This window comes from Oryx dammah, unplaced genomic scaffold (genome assembly GCF_014754425.2).
Source record: "Oryx dammah isolate SB20612 unplaced genomic scaffold, SCBI_Odam_1.1 HiC_scaffold_25, whole genome shotgun sequence".
In the NCBI taxonomy this organism is placed as follows: Eukaryota; Metazoa; Chordata; class Mammalia; order Artiodactyla; family Bovidae; genus Oryx; species Oryx dammah.
Genome location: NW_024070209.1, coordinates 15,800,511 through 15,822,926, shown reverse-complemented (window position 1 = coordinate 15,822,926; position 22,416 = coordinate 15,800,511). Strand labels below are relative to the sequence as shown.

Below are 22,416 nucleotides of genomic sequence, written 5' to 3'. Positions count from 1 at the left end.
CTAAACCTGCATTTTTTATAATTAAAAAGTAATGACAATAAAGAAATGATATAGTGGAACTATATGTAACTTCATTCCATATATTCCAAGTCTTCTGTAAATGTGTTATAATATTTCATAATTTTAAGAAGTTTTTTTGATGAAAAAGAAAGAAAAAAATGAGAAATAACTGATGTAAAGAATTTAGCAGAATGCCTAGTGGGCTTGGATGAATAGTGATTATCTTAGTTCCTTCTGTTCAGAAGTGACAGAACTCCTTAAGTAAAACAAATTTACATGCAACCAGGTAAGTTCGTGTGTGAACTCGATCAGTGTTTTATTTTCAAGTGAATGACTACTATCTTTATTGTGGTGATATATATCATGGATATATACATGTCAAGACATCATTGTATATTTTTATTATGTGCCATTTATTATATATCCATTATAGCTCAACAAAATTGTTTTTTATATTGGGCTAAAATGTTCAACTATAATAACATGAGAAATGGGAGCATGAGAGCATAATTACAGGCTTCTAAGACTTTTATGCTATTCAGAAGATATCTTTATGTTATTTAGAAGATGTTAGGATGTTAATATGAAGATATTAACATTAGGCTTTGCTCAATCAAATATATGTTTTAAAATTTTAAGTATAACTACTAAAAGAAAAGAAATAGACAACATAATGCTCAAAACACTAGAGGGGAGAAACTGGAATACAGAAAACTTGAAAAATCCAAAGGAAAGCAGGAAAGGAAAAGAATGGTAAATTGAAAATGAAAAATACCTAAAGAACCACAGTGTTAATTGTCTGAATTCACCATGAAAATGCAAAGACCATCATTAAATAACAAACAAGAGATGGATCCATTTTTAATCCATTCAGTTCCCCAGGTGTCGGATATGTGTGTGTAACAGTGTGTGTGTGTGTTTCAATTCAGTTCAGTTCAGTCACTCAGTCATTTGCGTCCAACTCTTTGCGACCCTATGGACTGCAGCACGCCAGGCCTCCCTGTCCATCACCAACTCCAGGAGCTTGCTCAAACTCATGTCCATCAAGTCAGTGATGCCATCCAACCATCTCATCCTCTGTCGTCCCCTTCTCCTCCTGCCTTCAATCTTTCCCAGCATCACGGTCTTTTCCAATGTCAATTCTTTGCATCAGGGGGCCAAAGTATTGAAGTTTCTGCTTCAGCATCAGTGCTTCCAATGAATATTCAGGACTGAGTTTACACACACAGATAAGAGGATCAGACAATGCTCCCCAACTCAACTTCTTTTAACTATTTTTCTGAAGCCTTAAAAGTGATTGGATGAAAGTTCTTTATACTAAAAATAACAAAGGGAACTGAAAAAACTAGATCAGGAGGAAAGAGCATGAGTGAAGTGGGAGGGAGACAAGAACTGGCAAAGAGAAATACACTTCCCTGCTCTTACCCCATCAAAATGGTAAATGAAGTGCATGTGAGGTTGTTACCCAGCTGGTCTGCAGCAAAAGTGCCACTCTTTCTACTTAAAGCAAGTGCTCAGTGCAGGGTAGGGCTCACATCTGGGGCCTCCACTCCTTTGCTCCTTAGAAGGTCTGGAGGTAAAGAAGTGGCCTTCCTCGTGTGGTGGAGCTGGAACTCTGCAGAGGAGTGTGAACCAAACTTAACCAGGCCAGAAGGAACAGCTCATCCATCCTTTCATGGAATCTTTGAAACTAGGTTTTAATCAATCTTATCTGGAAAACAGATGGAAAATTCTCCCCAGAAGTTAATTCTTTAGTCTTGTTCCAAAAGGAGGTCATGTGGCTCCTTCAAGCTGTGTGCATTTGGCTGTACTCTCCCAACCTCTGTTGATTTTACACTTGTTGGGGTTGATGTGCAGGGGAATTGTGGGTCAGATGATAGGAGACTGTGGACAGTCTTGCAGTTTATTGCCTGTACATAGCATCTCCAAATGTCTTTCCCTGCTCAGTCATCTAGGAGTTTGTGATGTTGGGCTGATCGCTGCGATGCTAAAAAATAAATTGCTCAAGACTAAGAATCAAAAGACAGAATTTCTCATATCAGCTCTGCCTTCATATAGTTAAGGTATAGTGAGTGAGTCCACCACATTTACCATGATGAGTCCCCCTTAATTATCAAGAAAGTGGGAATAGCAATATCTGTCTCACAGATTTTTCTGGAAAGCAAAGAAAACAAAGGAAATAAATAAAGAGAAAAAGTACTTTGAAAACCCACAATGTATTGTAGAAATGTAAAGTGTACTCATTTCTCACTACTTAAGAATTTTAAGCTGTGGTCCTTTCCTTACATGACATCACCTCCTACAGAGGAGGCTGAGAAGTTTTAGTTGTCATCTAGGACACTGTCTCTCTAATATGCCCATTCTCTATCACCCTCTTCAACAACAAGCCCATCTGGCCCTACGACCTTTGGAACTTCCTTGATCTTTTGAGCAAGGTTCACCGGTCCAGGGATGGTCATGTGATCCTAACTGGGCTAGTCATGGTACCTCTCTCACTTTGGCCAAATTGGAGTGTTTCAGGGGTAAGCACCTGATTCAGGCAGATGATTCCCTAACCTAATGGATCTCTTCCCCATATTTTTCAGACATGGAGCCAGAACATTCTTTTTCTTTCGCCAAGTCTTAAGATATAAAACCCAGAACCTATTAGCAATATTTTCTGCTTTGCCTACTGTGTTCTGGGAGTCAAATGGGAGAAGAGAGCTGGTTTCAACTTTTAAATAATTCTCTGGTTTTATCTAGAATGTGTCTACCTGCAGCTGGCCCTCATCCCAAGACCAGGGTCCCACAGTATAAACACCTATGCTTTATCCTCTTGAGAGAGTAAACCTCCAGTATCATGGTACTGTGTAAAGCAGGGGAGAGGACCTGGGAATCTGTTTTCTAGGAAGATTTTCAACCAGTCTCCCTCCCTTTAGTCTCACCTTCACCTACAATTTTAACAGTACTTGGTGCCACTAATTCTCAAGTCTTCAAAGAGTTCTCCAGTACAAATTCCTTGGAGAAGGAAATGGCAACCCACCCCAGTATTCTTGCCTGGGAAATCCCATAGACAGAGGAGCCTGGTGGGTTACAGTCCACAGGGTTGCAAGAGTTGGACATAACTTAGCAACTAAAACCACCACCACAACCAGGGCAAATTGGGTTGATTTTCTGGTTTCCACTATTGAATTAGTCACCATCTACTTTCCAGCTTCCAAAATATTGTCATAGTGTATTTGTGACTTTAAGAAACCCAAATCCTTTGATCTTGCCTTAACAGGCTCTCAGAAGGACGCAGAGGTAAGTAAAAGTGTATGCTAAACCCACCTTTACCTGAAAGCTCAAGGTCTTTTCAACGCACTTGTCCCTCTTTATAATATTCTTAACCCTCTTTGATGTCTCTCTGGCTCTGGGGCCCCTGTACTACCATGCTTACCCCAGGCTCTCTGCTTTGGCCACATCTTCCCAGTCGTGTGCCCTATATTTCAAAACTACTCTTTTGATATAGATTTTCCTTTCCTTAATTACAGGATTACATCAGAGAAAGAAAAGCATAGATAACCCAACTTTATACCAAGGTATCAGGGATGAGCTTGTCTTTACTGGAATAGTTATGGTTTTGAAAAAATAACTTGCATTGATTTGGATGTGTGTGATTCCAAAACTTGTGTATCTTCACCATAAAAATTTTTTTAAAGTAAAGCTCCCCCCCCCAAAATAAGATCAATTCTAACCACTCTTAAAACTTTTATTTCAGTGTGTATTTGCAGTCACCTGCCAATGGTCCCTAGTGATCCCCTCATGCCCTCTGTAGTCCTTGTGGACACTGTCTCAGGACTGGCCCTGCATAACTACTAGAATACAAGAGCCATAGTGGAGTGTTATCCCCAAGGCAAGGTCATAAAAAGCATTTCAGCTTTCATCTTAGTCAAGGATTTCTCACTCAGAAGTCAGATGCCAGGTCATGAAGATATTCAAGCAGTCCACAGAGAAATCCCACAGGAGAGGATCTGGGGGTCCCAGCCAACAGTAAATACCAACTTTTCAGCCATGGGCATGACCAGCTTCAAAAGTAGGTCTTCAAGTTCCCATCAAGTCTTTGGATGACTGGAGCCTCACCTGACGCCTGATTGCAACCCACCCTTTAGGCACTTGGTTAGGGAGTGACTTGTTACAGAGAGATGGGCAAATAATAAATATCTTTCCTGTGTTTTATAAAATTTATAACAGGCAGAGTAATGCTCAAAATTCTTCAAGCCAAGCTTCAACAGTACATGAACCGTGAACTTCCAGATGTTCAAGCTGAATTTAGAAAATGTAGAGGAACCAGAGATCAAATCACCAACATCCGCTGGATCATGCAAAAAGCAAGAGAGTTCCAGAAAAATATCTACTTCTGCTTTATTGACTATGCCAAAGCCTTTGACTGTGTGGATCACAACAAACTGTGGAAAGTTCTTCAAGAGATGGGAATACCAGACCACCTGACCTGCCTCCTGAGAAATCTGTACGTAGCTCAGGAAGCAACAGTTAGAACTGGACATGGAACAACAGACTGGTTCCAAATCGGGAAAGGAGTACGTCAAGGCTGTATATTGTCACCCTGCTTATTTAACTTATATGCAGAGTAGTACATCATGAGAAATGGAGGGCTGGATGAAGCACAAGCTGGAATCAAGATTGCTGGGAGAAATATCAATAAACTCAGATATGCAAATGACACCACATTTATGGCAGAAAGCGAAGAAGAACCAAAGAACCTCTTGATGAAAGTGAAAGAGTGAAAAAGCTGGGTTAAAACTCAACATTCAGAAAACTAAGATCATGGCATCTGATCCCATCACTTCATGGCAAATAGATGAGGAAACAGTGGAAACAGTGAGACTTTATTTTGGGGGGTTTCAAAGTCACTGCAGATGGTGACTGCAGCCATGAAATTAAAAGATGCTTGCTCCTTGGAAGAAAAGTTATGACCAACCTAGACAGCATATTAAAAAGCAGAGACATCATTTGCCAACAAAAGTCCATCTAGTCAAAGCTATGGTTTTTCCAGTAGTCATGTATGGATGTGAGAGTTGGACCATAAAGAAAGCTGAGCACTGAAGAATTGAAGCTTTTGAACTGTGGTGTTGGAGCAATTCTCTTGAGAGTCCCTTGGACAGCAAGGAGATCCAACCAGTCCATCCTAAAGGAAATCAGTCCTGGATATTCATTGGAAGGACTGATGCTGAAGATGAAACTCCAATACTCTGGCCACCTTATGCAAAGAACTGACCCATTTGAAAAGACCCTGAAGATGGGAAAGATTGAAGGCGGGAGGAGAAGGGGACGATAGAGGATGAGATGATTGGATGGCATCACTGACTCAATGGACATGAGTTTGAGTAAGTTCCGAGAGTTGGTGATGGACAGGGAAGTCTGGCGTGCTGCAGTGCCTGGGGTCGTAAAGAGTCAGACACAACTAAGTGATTGAACTGAACTGATATATTTTAGTCTGCCTCTTTAAGTATTATAAATATTTTCAACATCGTTCAATATTCTTAAAGATTCCCATGTCATCAAATATTCCTCTAAAACATGACTTTTCCCATGGCTGCACAATGTTCCATCTTACCAACAATATGTCTTTTTTTCTTTTTGAGACTGAAACCACACAAGCTTTATTAAATGACCAGAGAATGGAGAAGCAGGAACCTAGTTCACAAATCAACTTCTTCTATAATATATTATGTCATAAAAGCAGATATTTGGAAAACAATGTCTCAGCCCTAAAGAATGAATCCCTAGAGATGGTAAAATATATATATTTGGTTGGTGGCAGAAAAATATATATGTATGAGTGGAAATTCTATTACTATATACTTTGTTAATATTTTTATTCTTTCACCAAACATAAAATTCATATATTGGTGTGTAATTCCTTATAGCAGGTACTCCACAAAAGGTAAAAATGATTGAAAGAATTTAGGATCTCAAATCAGACCTGGACAGCACTTGACATGTGTCTCAACACCTACCTTAGCACCAAGTGCAGAGCAATCATGTTATATCTGGTGTATATATAACTGAGGAAATACACCTGCCCTCCATCACATGTAAATTTGTGTCTTAATGAATCTCACATTGCAAATAATAATGTTATGTTAACTCACAACAAATGATACAAGTATTACTTAAGCACTCACTTATTATACATAGTATCTGGTTTCCAGAAGTTATTATTAAAAAATAGCTTTACTGAGACATAATTTACATAGCATACAACTCATTGACTTCAGTATATTGCATTGTTATTATTTTTAAATAGTGGTAAGATATATGGAACAAAAAATGGCTACTCTGACCCTAACCATTTTTAAGTTTACAGTTCAGTAGGGTTTGTCACACTCACAATGTTGTGCAACCACCACCATTATTTCCACAAACATTTTACCACCCTTACTAGAAACTCTATAACCATTAAGGAATAATTCTCCACTCATTCCTGTCCCCAGCCTCCAACAACTTCTTTCTGTCTCTATGATTTGCCTATTCAAGATATTTAACCTAAGTGAAATTATATGATATTTCTCCTTTTGTGTCTGGATTATTTCACTTAGCATATTTTTTTCAACATACACCCATGTTGTAGTATATACCAGAACTTGATTCCTTCTTATGGCTGAAGAATATTCCATCAAACATTTATACCATTATATGTTTATCCATTCATCTATTGGTGGACGCTTGAGTTGTTTCCACTCTTTGGCTATTGTGAATTATGCTTCTCTGAACACTGATCTACTCCAGAGGGAGTTTTAGAAAAGCAAAAACAAAACATGGCTCATACCTAAAGGAATTCATAATTAGGTTGAAGAGAGAAGAAATTCCTGGAAAGTTAACTATAAAGTCAAATAATAGCTGAGTAAGTGAAAGAAATACCAGTAAACATCATGTGATTAAATATATTAGACAATAGACTGTGTTACAGTATTTTGAAAGTGGGCGAGGTCACACAAGACTGGTAATAGTTTTATCAAAGAGAGCGATTCTGTGCAGCGTCTGGAAACAGAGGCTTAGGATTGAGAGAAAGGACAGGGGTGGCATAACCCTCACTGGCCAGGTCAGCACAGGAAAAGTCTACAGAGGGGAAATACATGGCAATTTCATGGAAAATTAGGAGACACATTGGTTAGGGCCTGAGAGAGAGAGAGAGGTCAGAAAACAATCAAGAGCCCTGTTACACCTCAAAGCCAGGTGTGTAACAGCTTTGGGGCATCCCAGCTCAAGCCCCTTTTTGCTGAAAACTGCCCCCATCCACAGGATTAGTCTAGAGACCTCCACTCCCAAAGCCATAAATGACTAGACAAGATATTGACACCTGAGGCAAGTATAGGCCAGTCAGATAATCAGATTTTTTTTTTTATAAGTGCGTCTGGAATTTAGAACGACCAGCGCTTGAACATTCAAAGGACATTCCCACAGATGGACATCCTCTTCCTCCCTGTGCTTGGAGAGACAGGGAAAGCTGGAAAGAGAGAGAGAGGGAGTCAGAGAGAGAGAGACAGAGGGAGAGAGAAGCAGAACCTCCCAGGAGGACTGGAGGTTCGGAGCCGTCAAGCTCTCCTGTTGGGTCCCAGGCTCCCGGTCAGCTGGTTTCTGGGTGGAGGCCCCGGCAGCCTCAGCTTCATTTCCTGTGCTTCTGTGAGGTACACTTTTTTCTTATAACCAATATAGCTAATTTTGAATGTATTTCTATTCATCGTAACTTGGCTAAGATCCCAGGCAGTGTGTTGGTCTCTGGCAAGTGTTCACCTAAGCTACTCCATGGTATTGCTGTCTTGGCATCCATTTTGCTTGGCTAAAGAGGCCCGCAGGGTGCCTTAAATTCACACTGGCCCCCCCATGCAAGGGTGTGCCCTAGAAAACAGCCAAAAGAGCCACAGGCAAATGTAACTTCCTGGTAAGTGTGAAAGTCACTCAGTCGTGTCCGACTCTTTTTGACCCCATAGGGTATATAGTCCATGGAATTCTCCAGGCCAGAGTACTGGACTGGGTAGCCTTATCCCTTCTCCGGGGGATCTTCCCAATCCAAGGATCGAACCCAGGTCTCCTGCATTGCAGGTGGATTCTTTACCAGCTGAGCCACAAGGGAAGCCCAAGAATACTGGAGTGGATTGCCTATCCCTTCTCCAGCGGATTTCCCAACCCAGGAATTGAATCAGGGTCTCCTGCACTGCAGGCAGATTCTTTACCTACTGAGCTATCAAGGGAGCCCATATGACCTCCCCAATAACCCCTGTGATCAGCAGTCTCCCCAACCTCCAAGAGCCTTCCCCCGTGTCACTAAGTTAAGACACCCTGTGGAACTTACCAAAATCCTGCCTTTGCGGTTTGGATTGAGCTTAGCTCAGGAACCTCAAAGCAGTGCACCCACAGACTCCACCCTAATAGAAGCTTGTGGCCCAGGTCACGAGCCTGCCCCCTTCCTTGACCTCTCCCTTCAGGCCTGCCGCGTACATCTTCACGATAAACCTATTTCAGTTTCTCTTATGGTCTTGTGTTTTGCTTACCATCCTACACCTGGGGTTCTACTTAACAAATGTTAATTCAATAAAGTCACAACAACCCCCAAGACAGGTTCTAGTCGGTCAGTTATGCTGTATCTGTGGGTTCAAAAAAACTTTTTCAGAAGGTTCCAAAACGCAAAACTTGAATTTGCCACAAACCAACAACTACTTCCACAGCGCTTCCACTGTATTAGGTATTACAAGATCTAGAGGTGTTGATTTAAAGTAGAGGATGTTTACATTAAATGCAAACTCTATGCCATCTTACATAAAGGACCTGAGGTACCTCAGAGGGGTCTTGCAACCAATCCCCTGTGGATAGGAGACTCTGAGAAAAGGAAATCAGCTCAAGTGAGTCCCCCCACCTTCTTTTAAATACTTTTTTTTTTTAATGTGGACCATTTTTTAAGTCTTTATTGAATTATAATATTGCTCTGTTGCTTATGTTTCGGTTTCTTGGCCCCTAGGCATATGAAATCTTAGCTCCCCAACTAGGGATCAAGCCTGCACCCAGAAGGCGAAGTCTTAACCACTGGACTGCCAGGGAAGTCCCCTGGAGTGAGTCCTTGAACAAGGAAAAAAGGAGCAAACACAGAAGCGGTGGTGATGGGAAGGGAGGAACGGGGTAATCTCAACTCACCTGTACTTCCCTGAATTCTCTTGCTGGTTTGTGAGCTCAATCAGTGGCCCCACTCGTCCCAGACTTCTTGACTTCACCTAAAGGCCAGTTAACCCCTGACCTTGCACCTGCTTCTCATTTGCTAGTGATGACCAAAAGCAATGGCAGTACTCAGAATCCAGCAGTTTATGGCGCTCACCAACATACAAAACCCTGACTTGGAAAGTACACTCTACACGCAAAGGTCAGTTGCACAGGCCTCCACCCCTGCTTTTCCCCTTCTGGAAGCTGCAGAGGAAAATACACAGAATGATCCAAATCCTGGTTCCCCTGTGCCTTCCCCCCGCCCCCACCCCGCAAGGAGAACCGAGCCAGTTTGGCGAACGCTCTTCCTCATGTGGCCCCGTGCTCTCTTTTACCACAACCTTTCTCTCACCTTCATCTCTTCTACCTCTCTGCCAAATGTGACTTAGGAAAATCACGCCCTATATGGGAACCAAAAAAGCTCCTAATTGTGGCTACACCCTGAAGAGAGGTACGTGGTCCTGAGGATGGAAAAAAAAAAAAGGCAAATCCAAAGTTAAGAAGTTAAAATTAGACACAGAAATGAAATGGTCTTCTCCACGTAGGACTAACGCAGATAACAAGGCTGGCTCCGTAGGAAAGAATTCCATCTATTTCCTCATTCTTCTCTAGTGAAGCTGCTGTCCTACTGACAATGACAAATAAAATAAATACAGTTTCTCTTTTATGCTTGTCCTGGTACCTGATAGAGCGCCCGACACTTCCGAGATTCTCCGTCAGTGCTTTTGCTTTGGGTAGATGGAGACTGTAAATTGATTCGATATACTATTTTTCTGTTTGCATGCTAAGCTGCTTTAGTCATGCCCGACTCTTTGCAACCCCACTGACTGTAGCCCACCAGGTTCCTCCGTCCATGGGATTCTCCAGGCAAGAACACTGGAGTGGGCTGCCATGTCCTTCTCTAGGGGCCTTCCTGACCCAGGGATCGAACCTCCATCTCTTATGTCTCCTGCATTGACAGGCGGGATCTTTACCACTAGTGCCACCTGGAAAGCCCTGTTTGGGTTAATTATTAATATATTATTACTGTATTAAGATAATTATCAACACAGTGCTGTATGGTATAATGTATTAATGTAGAAACAAAATGTTAATAATTATATTTCATTGTAAATGCATTGGAGTAATAAAGCACAGTAATTTAATGTAGTACATTCTAAATACACTGTAATGATTTCACAGTAACCATATGATATTTTAGGTACACATACCAATCACTCTTTATAACTTTGTTTCTTTGGGAAAAATGGAAAGTCAATTCAGGGAACCGAGAACATTCTTAACACGCTTTTGAAACACTTCTAATTTATATATCATGCAATGGATGGTTACTATTTATATTTTAAATGTCGTTAACTTTTATTGTGATTTTAGAATTTTCTGATTGTTTTAAATCTAGCTCCATAACCAAACCTTCATGGGATAAGCAATGAACCTAAAATATGATGGTTTCAGTTGACTGTGACTCTTTGCCAGGACTTCAGAAGGCCTTGCTTCCAAGTCTCTGCCGTTGGCGAGGCCTTAAGAAACTACAATGTCTTTTAGTTTTATCCACTTCCATCAGTTCTATTTTTGCATCTCCATACTTAGCACACAGAGCTATCTTTATCACTCCAGCTGACTGGCATGAGAGTCCCCAGGGCATAGTAGCTATACAAGATTATTTAAGCATACTTCCTCCCCTTCAAATAAGACAATGCAGAATGCAGAAAAGACATCAGAAATGGCCACAATGGTAGAAGTCTGTGCATGTGTGCGTATGAGAACTGCTAAGGATTTCTTTCTTTGTACTGCTGTACACATTATGAAGAGAATATAATGCTTTCTAGAAGTTTATTTTAAGCTGTGTAATGTCATCTGTCCACATGCCTAAATTCACTTGGAAACATCATGATAAAATAAAGTTTCTTATAATCACATAATACAGATTTCAAAGTCTGAGAGTTTTTTAAAACGTCTCACCCTTATTCTCAATTGAGGAATCTATGGTTAGGCAGCATTCCAGCTGATGCAACAAGCAGTTCGATTGTTTAAAAAGGACAAAAGTCAGAAAGTGTCAATCCTTTGCTTGCTTTTCAGTTATTCAGTTTCAGCTGATACACGTAAGATTGGCCTAATTGCATCAGAATGGAGAAGACTATGAGTCCTGAACAGATAGCGGAATCTCACAGTCCAAAATTCACATGCCATTTATGAAGCCATGGAAGCTCTGCTGTTGAGATTCGCACTGCCCACTACATACAGTAGCCACAAGGGCACCTAAAGCCACTGAACACATGAAATAAGACCCATCTGAACTGAGAGTTGTAGCAAGCATAAAATACCCCCTGGATTTCAAAGACTTGGTACCAAAGAAGAAGAAGGTAAGATGTCTCCTCACTAATCTTTTATATTGATTGCAAGTCAAAATGATAATGTTTTGGATATAATGGGTTCAACAAACGAGATTCTTAAAATTAATTTTTACCTATTTAAATTCTTAATGTGTCCACTAGAAAATATAAACTGACACATGCGGCCCACACTTGTGGCTCACTTTACATTTCTAGTGGACACTGTCTGGTCTAGAGGCTGCCTCATTAAGTCACGTGACCAATAATTGGTCTTTCAGACTGGAAGTCAGAGCTGCTGCAGAATTTTACTCCAAATCAGACTAATCAGAGGAGAATAGTAAAGGAGTAAAGGTTAAAGCAGCTCCTTCATGTTTAGTTTTTTCATCCAAACATTTAATAATACCCAACAGGACAGTTAAGTCACGTCTAGCTGCACAAGCCACTAGTTGAGATAAACGTCACTGCAGTGTATGTAATACCTGCCTTACTGAAGCCCTTTCCCAGTTGATAACACATCCATTTTCATCTCAGTCGCTGTTAATCGTACTCATTTCACAGCACGGAAACAAGACAGTGAATCAAGAATTCATTTGTTTTGACTTTTTGTTGTTTCCCTCACCATTGCTGCTAAAACAAAGACAAGCGATCTTTTCACAGAAAATAGAAACATGAATTTGATTTTTTAAAATTTACTGGAAAATGAAGCTTTTCAGATCCTGTGTATGGGCAACAGGGGGCTAGTTATTATTATAGGAGTACTGACACATGGTGCACATTAAGAAGTTCACACTGATCCTGAATATTAACATAGATAAAAAATTCAGTCTCAAATCCCTGACGTGCGATTACCAGTTTACTGAATTTAAAACACATTGGGGGTCATTGCTGCCAGCAAAGAGTTGTGTAACTGCTACTAAAAACAATAGTGATTTCAGAAGTAGGTTGAAAACAAAACAATAATATCTTTGTAATGTTCTGAAATTGTTGCACAAATAGAACCAAGACAGGCCTCGTTGCATTTCCCAGTCTGATTTGCTGACCGTCTTGTCTGCCCATAATTGTTTTCTGCCATTCATTTCCTCCAATTGTCAATTATTGCTAAAACAATTATGAAAAAAAACAAGTGTCTGTCTTTGTTTCCGTTGCCAGTGAATACAGTGAAGTCATAGACCAGACTAGTGCATCATAATCTTTTCCATTACAATGAATTATGCTGTCACAAACAGGATACAGCTCCTTGCTGGGCAGAGAAGCCTAAATGGGGCTGAATTAGCACAAACCTGGTTGTCAGTCATGAAAGCAAGAAATTAGAGCATCAGGACTTAGTTCTCCACTGTTTCAAAACATATTGGTTTTCATACCTGATTATAAAAGTAGTACATGCTTATCCCAGAGAGAAAGCAGAAAATAAAAATCACCATTACCCCCACTGACCAGAGATTCTTACTGCTAACATTTTAGTATACAGATTTTTAGTTCTTAATTCTTTTTCATACATACATTTATAATTTGTAAGAAAATGGGATCATGCCACGAATATAACATTTTTGTCTTTCCTTTTTCATATATACATTTACTACAAACAGTTACAGTTGCCATTAAATATTTTAATGTGATTTAATGGCTATTTGTAATTCCATATTATGGACTATTATTTGTCAATTCCCCAACTTTGTATATTTTCCAAAACTTTTCTGTTTCAAGTAGACAAACTTTCTTTTACATACATTTTTGTCTCAATATGTGAATATTTCCTTAGGATACATTCCTAAAAGATAGAGTATATTTTAATAGAAAACATATGGTGTATTTTTAAATAAACATTTAGAATAAAAGGTCTAGGAAATGTTCTTAACAATCAAGGCACAATTGTGTATTAAAATTTTCATAACCAAACTTGATGGTGGCTCAGATGGTAAAGAATCTGCCTGCAGTGCAGGAGACCCTGGTTGGATCCCTGGGTTGGGAAGATCCTCTGGAAAAGGGGATGGCAACCCACTCCAGTATTCTGGCCTGGAGAATGCCATGGACAGAGGAGCCTCGCAGGCTACAGTCAATGGAGTCTCAAAGAGTCAGTCACGGCTGAGAGACTTTCAGCTTTTACTTTCCTAACAGGATAAACAAGTGACATACCTTTAATGATTACCAAGTTTAATAAATCCAGAACGGGATACCCTTCAAGCCAGCCATCTGGAAGGGTGTAAGTAACTCTATGAAGTCCATTTCCAGAATCTCTTAGCACAACTAGCCTCCAAACCTTTCAGGAGCCCACAGATGTTTCTGTTAACTCTGACTTGGTTTCTTAAGAGCTAAGGTTCCCAGACCTGAGCTAAGCGTTGTTACCTGGTTCTGCCACTAGAGGGCAGCCAGAGACAGGGAGAGGAGTTTAACACCCTTGGTCCTGTTTTCCCTTCATGGTAATTTTTATTTCACCAAATAACCGAGGAAACATCTAAAAACAAGGCACTGAAGGGAAAAACAATCTGGGTAATAAATATACAAATAAATAAATGAGAAATTTTCTGGGTTTCAGCTATTCCCTTTTCCTCAGAGAGATTAACCAAAAGGTGCAGAATTCTGAGGGCTACCGCAGTGAGCTACAAAGACCAGGCATCTGGTTGACGCGTGTTGATGTGCGGCAGGCACCACCACAGTGTTGTGAAGTGACTGCCCTCCAATTAAAATAAATAAATAAATTTTTAAAAAAGAAGAAGATTTGGGTTACAGCATGAACAATTGTGCCTTTAGATCTTTGTAGATGGAGGAAGTGAATCCACAGAAGATACTCAACATTCTCCATGGGAATGAGTGGGAACATGGCTTTGAGCATACGGACACCTGGGTTCCATTTTCTGTCTCTAACCAGGCAATCGTGGACAAGTCACTTAACCTCTCTGAGCCTCAGTGTTCTCATCTGTACAATGTGGCTGGCAATGGAATCTGCTCATAGGTAGTTGTGAGCATTAAATAGAGAATGGATATTTAAAAAAAAAAAAAAAAGGCTTGGCATAAAGAAAATCTCCCATCAGTGTTGGTGTTGTCATTCTTTCCAGCCTTTACCTTTCTCCTAAGCTATTTCCCATTTCCAGTATCCACTTACTGATTATCTCATCATTGCCTCAAATTTAATATGTCTGAGACCAAAATCCTTGCCTCCCTCACCAATTCCCTGACCTGCTGCTGTCTCTGACTGTCTCTCTGAATGGACTCTAAATTAAACATAATATCCTTTCTAACACTTCCTCTCCTCCCAGATCCACGCCCAATTAGTTTACAAGACATGTGGATTTGTTCTCTAACGTGTCTTCATCTGACTGGTTTCTTTCTCTTTCTTGTCACCAGCACCCAGACCTCAGTGAGCTGCTCTCTTTGCCCCAGCAGGTCCTGCCTTGGATGACCAGATCTTATTGATGTCATTTCCCATTTCAAAACCCTCAATGTCTCCTCAGTGTCCTCAAATTAGATTCTAAATTCCTTAGTCTAGCGTTATTGTCCCACCACAGTCTGACCTCAGTCTCCTCCAGACACTTTTCACTTTTTCCATATGTGCATTGCTTTTGCTCCTATCAAGCTGGTTGACACAGAGTTCCCTGGTAGGGTGACCAGATTTAGGAAATAAAACACACAGGACTCCCAATTAAATGCGAACCAGACCTACAACAAATATACTTTGTATATCTCATGCAACAGACCTCAGGTACATATTCTTACTAGGAAAAGTATATGTTGTTTATCTGAAATTCACATTTCAGTGGGAATCCTATATTTCATTTGGCAACCCAAGTACTCTCCTATCTCTTCCCATGCACAAGGTTCCATTCTTATCTTGAAGGCTTTTATCTCTAGCCATACCCATCAGATCTGCCCTGCAAGTCTCAGCTCAACCTCTTCCCTCCAAGAAGCCTGCCAGGATCAGAACTTCCTTACCTGTAATCATTATCCACATCATTCATTTGATTCCATATATAGGATGCCTTGTGTTCTGTATAATTCCAACTCTCCAAGTTAATGTCGAGTTTATCAAAGGTAGAGATTATAAGTAGAAGAACTTAATAAATATGCTTTGGTGGTGCTACTGCTGATCTGTAATATAGGATGTGAAGGGATAAGAGTACAGGAGAAAAAGAACCTCCAGAGGTCACTAATCTGGATTTAAGGTGCTCACAGACCACCTTATGATGCTCCCACAGCATCAGGCCAGGTGGGTATGGCTGCCTGGCCGTGGGACGCCTCTCCCCACATCCTCCTTCAACACATCCTACAAGTTGTAGATTACAAGTTGTGGATTTTGCAAAATCTACCTTTCTTAAAACTCCACTCTATCTCTTCAGCGATCTGATCTCATTTATATTTCAATGAGTGTCAAGTGGTGGCTATACTATGTAACCTGTAAACACACAGTGGTTGTAGGAGTTATGCTGGAAGCCAAGAAATAAATGGCTGTTAATTAATAGAGAAGCTAAAAGAGTTGGCTTTTGTTTGTTTGTTTGTTTGTTTGTTTTCAAAATTAGCTAACTCTAGTAATGTACTATGGGCTTCCCTGGTGGCTCAGCAGGGGAGAATCTGCCTGCAGTGCAGGAGATGCGAGTTCAATCCCTGGGTAGGGAAGATCCCCTGGAGAAGGAAATGGCAACCCACTCCAGTATTCTTGTCCGGGAAATCCCAGGAATAGAGTTTTGTAGGCTACAGTCCATGTGGTCCCAGTGGGACATGACTTAGTGAGTAAACAACAATAATATACTATAATCTCAGGAACTTGAGAATACATCAAGAAAACTGTGAAACTATTAAGCAATTCTCAAGATAACTATTTTAAATAGCTGGCATTTCATGGATATATTTATAAGCATCTATGGGCATCCAGAAACTAATGACCAAAAACAGAACTTTTAAAATTGGAAAAGATACATATTCTTAGAATAAAATACATAGCTCATAGTTTTATTATTTAAGTCTTCAACAGTGTTTATAACAATTTTATTCTCATAATGTAAACATACGAATATGTCAAATGAGAATGTTGTTTTGAAATTGCAAGAAGAAAAAGTTCAACATACACAGAGAAATCAGAATCACTGTAAGCAGTGTTTCTATCACTAGACCCACATGGAATGGCAATTAATTAGGTTACCTTAGACTTTATGTTGCGGAAATAATAAAATCGATTCAGCACTGAATTCAGGACTTTGCAGAATTAGAGTGTCCTGGAAACAAGGGCTAAGAGTTTGTTCTGTTTCTTCAGACTCATCATATTTGTCCAGATTAATTTTATTTCCTTCTATTCTTTACTACCTAGCCTTAACTAAGAAATATTGTTTTTTCTACTCAAGGATATTATACTTTGCTATTTCCATGGAATGAATTATAATTTTCTAATCAGAAGAAAATAACCCTTAAATTCTTCCAGGAAGGAGAATAGGCAATAAAATCCACATCGAGACAGAACTCAGCCTTGGCCTCCTGCGTTAGTCTCAATCTGGCTGGCTCAGCTTTTCTGGCTTCCAGTTTTGCTATCTTCTTAGGACAGATTCTAAACATACCAATCTCAAACGGGGATAAACCAAAATAACAGCAACACATTTCCTTCTGCTTTTCCTTTTCAATAAACCACCAGAAACTTATTCCTTTGTTTGACATCATAGAAACATTAATCAAGTTTTTCCAGGACACAAATGTGAATATAATCTGTGGGGGATGCAAATACGGTAGATCATCTAAATAAACGTACTTGTGTGATGGCAAAAAAAATGTTAAAAGAGTTGGAATGTCCCTAGGAGCTTTCCAAGTTTTTGTGGGCAGCATCAGCTGCTCTTGGATATAATCCATTCCCTTTTGACCTTTCCACTTCCAAACCCAGGAACAATTTTTCAGGTCACTCAGAAAATATATGTTGAATGAATATTTTGAAATAATAATTTAAATGGAAGTAATTATTGTGAACACTTTCTATCACTGGAGCTATTAAGTGCTGGGGTTTTTTTATTTTAATGCTACTAGAGGGTTTTCCTTAGTCTGAAAATGCATGTTTAGGAAAACCTTTGCATTAAAAAATTCAATTTTCACTGAATATTATACAAAATTTAAATTTTAGTTAAAATAACTTTTCTAAAATAGACCACTTTTGATTGAGGGCCTCTCTGTTCAATGTATTCTAAAACCAGTATTGATTAAAAAATTGGTATGTGGAATATTAATCGGTACTTTGAAAAGGATAGAAAAACAGACAAATATCAAGAAATGATTTTTCAAAAATGACCTGCAATGAAATTATTTATACTATTTAATCCTCTGGTGACAAAGAAACCAAAGAAAACTTAGTGGAGACAAAACTATTTTAAAGAAACAACTACTTAAAAATATTATTGTTAAAAACCAAAGATGTCACAACTAAGGCTGAAAGAAATTTCCCCATTTCTTCAGCGATAAAAGCAAAGCTCATGAGCTCTTCAAGAGACTCTGCCCTCAAATTATACACACCATCCGCGGCTAATCTCCATAGCACCTGATACGCGCGTAGACGCAACAGCAGACTGTCTTGAAAAGAACACTTACCTTAACTCGCAGGCATGGAATCATTTCCAGCTCATCCTCTCCTGTCTGCTTCACCAACCCCTCACCAGTTCCTCTTTCACGTGTCTAAACACCTAGAGATTTCTGTTCTCTCTTCTAAAATGCTGCCTTCATCTCCATGGCCCAAATCCAATTCAAACGTGGGGAGAGAAAAAAATTCTAATTTGCGAGCTGTTTACGCCTCAGGACAACAGCGAAGCCGCTAAGCTTTGAGCTCAATGAATTAAAGGTTGTTTGGCTAAATGGCAGGCACACTTCCTCCTATTCTTTCTGGACTTAGTTTTCCTGCCTCCAGCGGTGCTTTTTCCTTTCCTGGGCTATATATAGGCTGGTGGTAAGAGTCCAGAGGAAAGAAGAAGGCAGGAAATACATTTGATTTCAAAAAGCAGTCTTAGGGGTGTGTGTGCGTGTGTTTCTTTCAAGTGAGCACCAATAAACAATTTAAGAAAAATTCAGCTTTGGTACATTGCACCATAGTGAACATTTTCTTTGATTTCCTATAACCTCCGTTTAGCTGTCAGCTGTCATTTTCCATAAGCAGGGCTTGGGTTTGGAGATGTATTATTTTCTATACAGACCATAAAAAAATCTACATCTAAGCCTTCGTTTTTCAAAAGATTGTCCGAAAAAAAAAAAATCAAATTTCCTGGGGGAAAGGAGGAAAAGGGCAGACAAGGAGGGTTACCATAGTTGTTCTTTATGTTCAAAAGGAGGTGAAGCAGCACTTTTTGAAGCAAGGTTCAACCAAAGGTGAACAAGAAAAGCAGATACTTTTGCTTGGATGAAAGCATGAAGTTGAATTTAAAAACCAATCAGCTTTTGCACAAAATTAATAGGTTACCCACAGTCTTGCTACTCAAAGTTGTTTAACTTCTGCCATAATTTAATGCAACACAAAGTAAAATAAAGATTAGATGTCATTTTTTACATGTCACATTGGCAGATCAAAATTTTGGATATTGTTCGATACTATTGAAGTGTGGAGAAATAAGCATCCATATAATAGTAGATGGAAGTATAAACTGGCATAAACTATTTGATAGAGGGCAGTTTCCAGCTTCTTGCAAAATGTTAAGTGCACATACTCTAACAAGATATTAAACATGCTTGATTCTTCAAAGTGGGTGTGGAGATCTGGAAAGAAGGAACAGTTTAATTTCTGATATACATATTTTGTGCTTTTTTTCTTAACGTTTATACTGTGTATGCCATGCTTTAAAAACTTAAGGGATAGAGTTTTTAAAACTGCTATTATTTAAATAATAAGTAGTAACATAGGATTCATAGGATTCGATTATCTATCATCTGTTAATGATTATACACTTAACACCTCAACAAGCTTCTCTTTACATTGGTTTCCACTGGTAACACTTCGAGAAGCAGTGACACTTTGTGATCAAAGTCTCCTTGCTGGGCCCAGCAATCTGTGTTTTAACTCCAGATAATTCTCATGCTCACTAAAGGATAAGAAGCATCAGTCTACAGAATTATTTTGTTTATTAATATCCCACCCTCTAAAAAGAATTTGAGATTACAGCTTCATGACTAGAGTTAATAATGTGCTGTGCTTAGTCACTCAGTCATGTCTGACTCTTTGTGACCTCATGGACTATAGCCCACCAGGCTCCTCTGTTCATGGAGATTCTCAGGCAAGAATACTGGAGTGGGTTGCCATGCCCTCCGCCAGGGGATCTTCCCAACCCAAGGATAGAATCCAGGTCTTCCACATTGCAGGCAGATTCTTTACCTTCTGAGCCACCAAGGAAGCCCAAGAATACTGGAGTGGGTAGCCTATTCCTTCTCCAGGGGAACTTCTCATCCCAGGAATCGAACTGGGGTCTCCTGCATTGCAAGCAGATTCTTTAGCTACGAGGGAAGCTCAGAGTTAATACCATATTGCATATTTGAAAGTTGCCAAGAGAGTGGATCTTTAAAGTCCTCATCACAAGAAGGAAAATTTTCTGAAACTATGAATGTTGGCAGATTGTTAACTAGACTGATTGTGGTGATTATTTCCCAATACACACAAATATCAAACCAGTATGTTCAGTTCAGTCGCTCAGTCGTGTCCGACTCTTTGCGACCCCGTGAATCGCAGCACGCCAGGCCTCCCTGTCCATCACCAACTCCTGGAGGTCACTCAGACTCACGTCCATCGAGTCAGTGATACCATCCAGCCATCTCATCCTCTGTCGTCCCCTTCTCCTCCTGCCCCCAATCCCTCCCAGCATCAGAGTCTTTTCCAATGAGTCAACTCTTCGTATGAGGTGGCCAAAGTACTGGAGTTTCAGCTTCAGCCTCATTCCTTCCAAAGAAATCCCAGGGCTGATCTTCAGAATGGACTAGTTGGATCTCCTTGCAGTCCAAGGGACTCTCAAGAGTCTTCTCCAACACCACAATTCAAAAGCATCAATTCTTCTTCACAGCCTTCTTCACAGTTCAACTCTCACATCCATACATGACTACTGAAAAAACTGTAGCCTTGACTAGATGGACCTTTGTTGGCAAAGTAATGTCTCTGCTTTTGAATATGCTATCTAGGTTGGTCATAACTTTTCTTCCAAGGAGCAAGTGTCTTTTAATTTCATGGCTGCAGTCACCATCTGCAGTGATTTTGGAGCCCAAAAAAATTAAGCCTGACACTGTTTCCACTGTTTCCCCATCTATCTCCCATGAAGTGATGGGACCAGATGCCATGATCTTCGTTTTCTGAATGTGGAGCTTTAAGCCAACTTTTTCAGTCTCCTCTTTCACTTTCATTAAGAGGCCTTTTAGTTCCTCTTCACTTTCTGCCATAAGGGTGGTGTCATCTGCATATCTGAGGTTATTGATATTTCTCCCGGCAATCTTGATTCCAGCTTTTGCTTCTTCCAGCCCAGAGTTTCTCATGATGTACTCTGCATATAAGTTAAATAAGCAGGGTGACAATATACAGCCTTGACGTACTCCTTTTCCTATTTGGAACCATGTAGTATACCTGAAACTAATATAATGTTAAATATCAATTATAACTCAATTAAAATAAGACATGAATACAAATAAAAAGATTTGAGGCAAATGATTTTGTTTTATGGAAAAATAAGGGTAACTTTAAATATCATACCAGTGACTCCGATTAATAATACCACAAGAGTTTTTACACATAAAGGTTAAAAAGTTGAATCGATTTCCCAGTTAATTTTGAGGAGCTACTTGAAGCAGGGCAAAAGCAGTGGAAAGAGCAAACTGATGGTATTTAAGGGAGAGACAAAATCTCTGTCTCATTGTGGGCAGCCATAGTTAAAATGGACGAATTCAAAGCAGACTTTACTAATATGAATGTTTGAAAATATGGATGTTAACAAAATAAAGAAAATATGACAAAAGTAAATGAAAAGCCTCTAAATGCAAACAAAACATTCCACTCCCTGTTTTTGTTTAGTGATTTGATTATGGTTTTCTAATGCAAAGCCCTATCCATGAGAAACAATAGATTGAACAATGAGCTCAGCCAGAAGTGATGAGGGAAAAGCAAGAGTGTCTGCATCCCAGGCACAGATGGAGAGGAAAAGGTTTCTTTTAAAAAGAGAGAGAGAAAGGAGTGAATGACCTCGTTGAGGTAGCAGAAAGGAAGAAGGAAGTCCATGGTGGTCAGGATATAACAGCTGCAGTGTATTGAAGTGGCTGAAAGGTGCACGCGTTGACATTGGCAGGAAAAGGACTGGCAAGCGGGGAATAAGTTTCTGGGAGCAAACCATTATCCATGTGAGAATGAACTCTTCTAAGGAGCTCCAAGTACACTCACCAGGCTTTCATTGTTCACTGGAAACCTCCCTTCTCTTTTTGTGGGGAAATATTTTACTTCTCAAGAAGAACAGCTTCACAGAGCTCCCCAAATAGCCTGTCTATGGGAATGAAGCATTAAAACATTTATGGAAACAGAAAAGCTCTGTACTTTTAATCTAAAATTAGCAGTAGACTCTCTTAACAGGCATTAGGGGAGAAAGTCAAAGACCTCATGAGGAAAAGTAATGTGCCAATTTCTTCTGGTTTTGCAAGTGGAGGAAAATACATTTTTTTATTGCAGTCATCTACAAAGAATTTCAATGTATACCATGTAAAGGAAACCCAAACAAAAGTCCTCAGGGAAGATGTGAAAAAAGCCTGCATATTATTTCTCAAATGACCCAATGCATTGCATGGATCTGCGTCTCGATGCCTTGTAGGTATTTTTTAAAGTATTCTATCTTTGTTCACAAAGTGAAGTTCTAGGTGCTATCAAATTGCGGAGAACTGTGTT

General features: G+C 39.7%; 1 protein-coding gene across 3 annotated transcripts in view; it reads right to left on the bottom strand.

The window, feature by feature from the left end:
- Positions 1 to 18,380, bottom strand: part of RASGRP3 (RAS guanyl releasing protein 3) — a 115,780-nt gene extending 97,400 nt beyond the window's left edge. For all 3 annotated transcript variants that reach the window (XM_040224621.1, XM_040224617.1, XM_040224622.1), the window contains exon 1: positions 18,120 to 18,380. The gene's annotated coding sequence lies outside the window, so the exon portion shown is untranslated. The remainder of the gene's footprint in view (positions 1 to 18,119) is intronic.
- Positions 18,381 to 22,416: the final 4,036 nt, after the last annotated feature.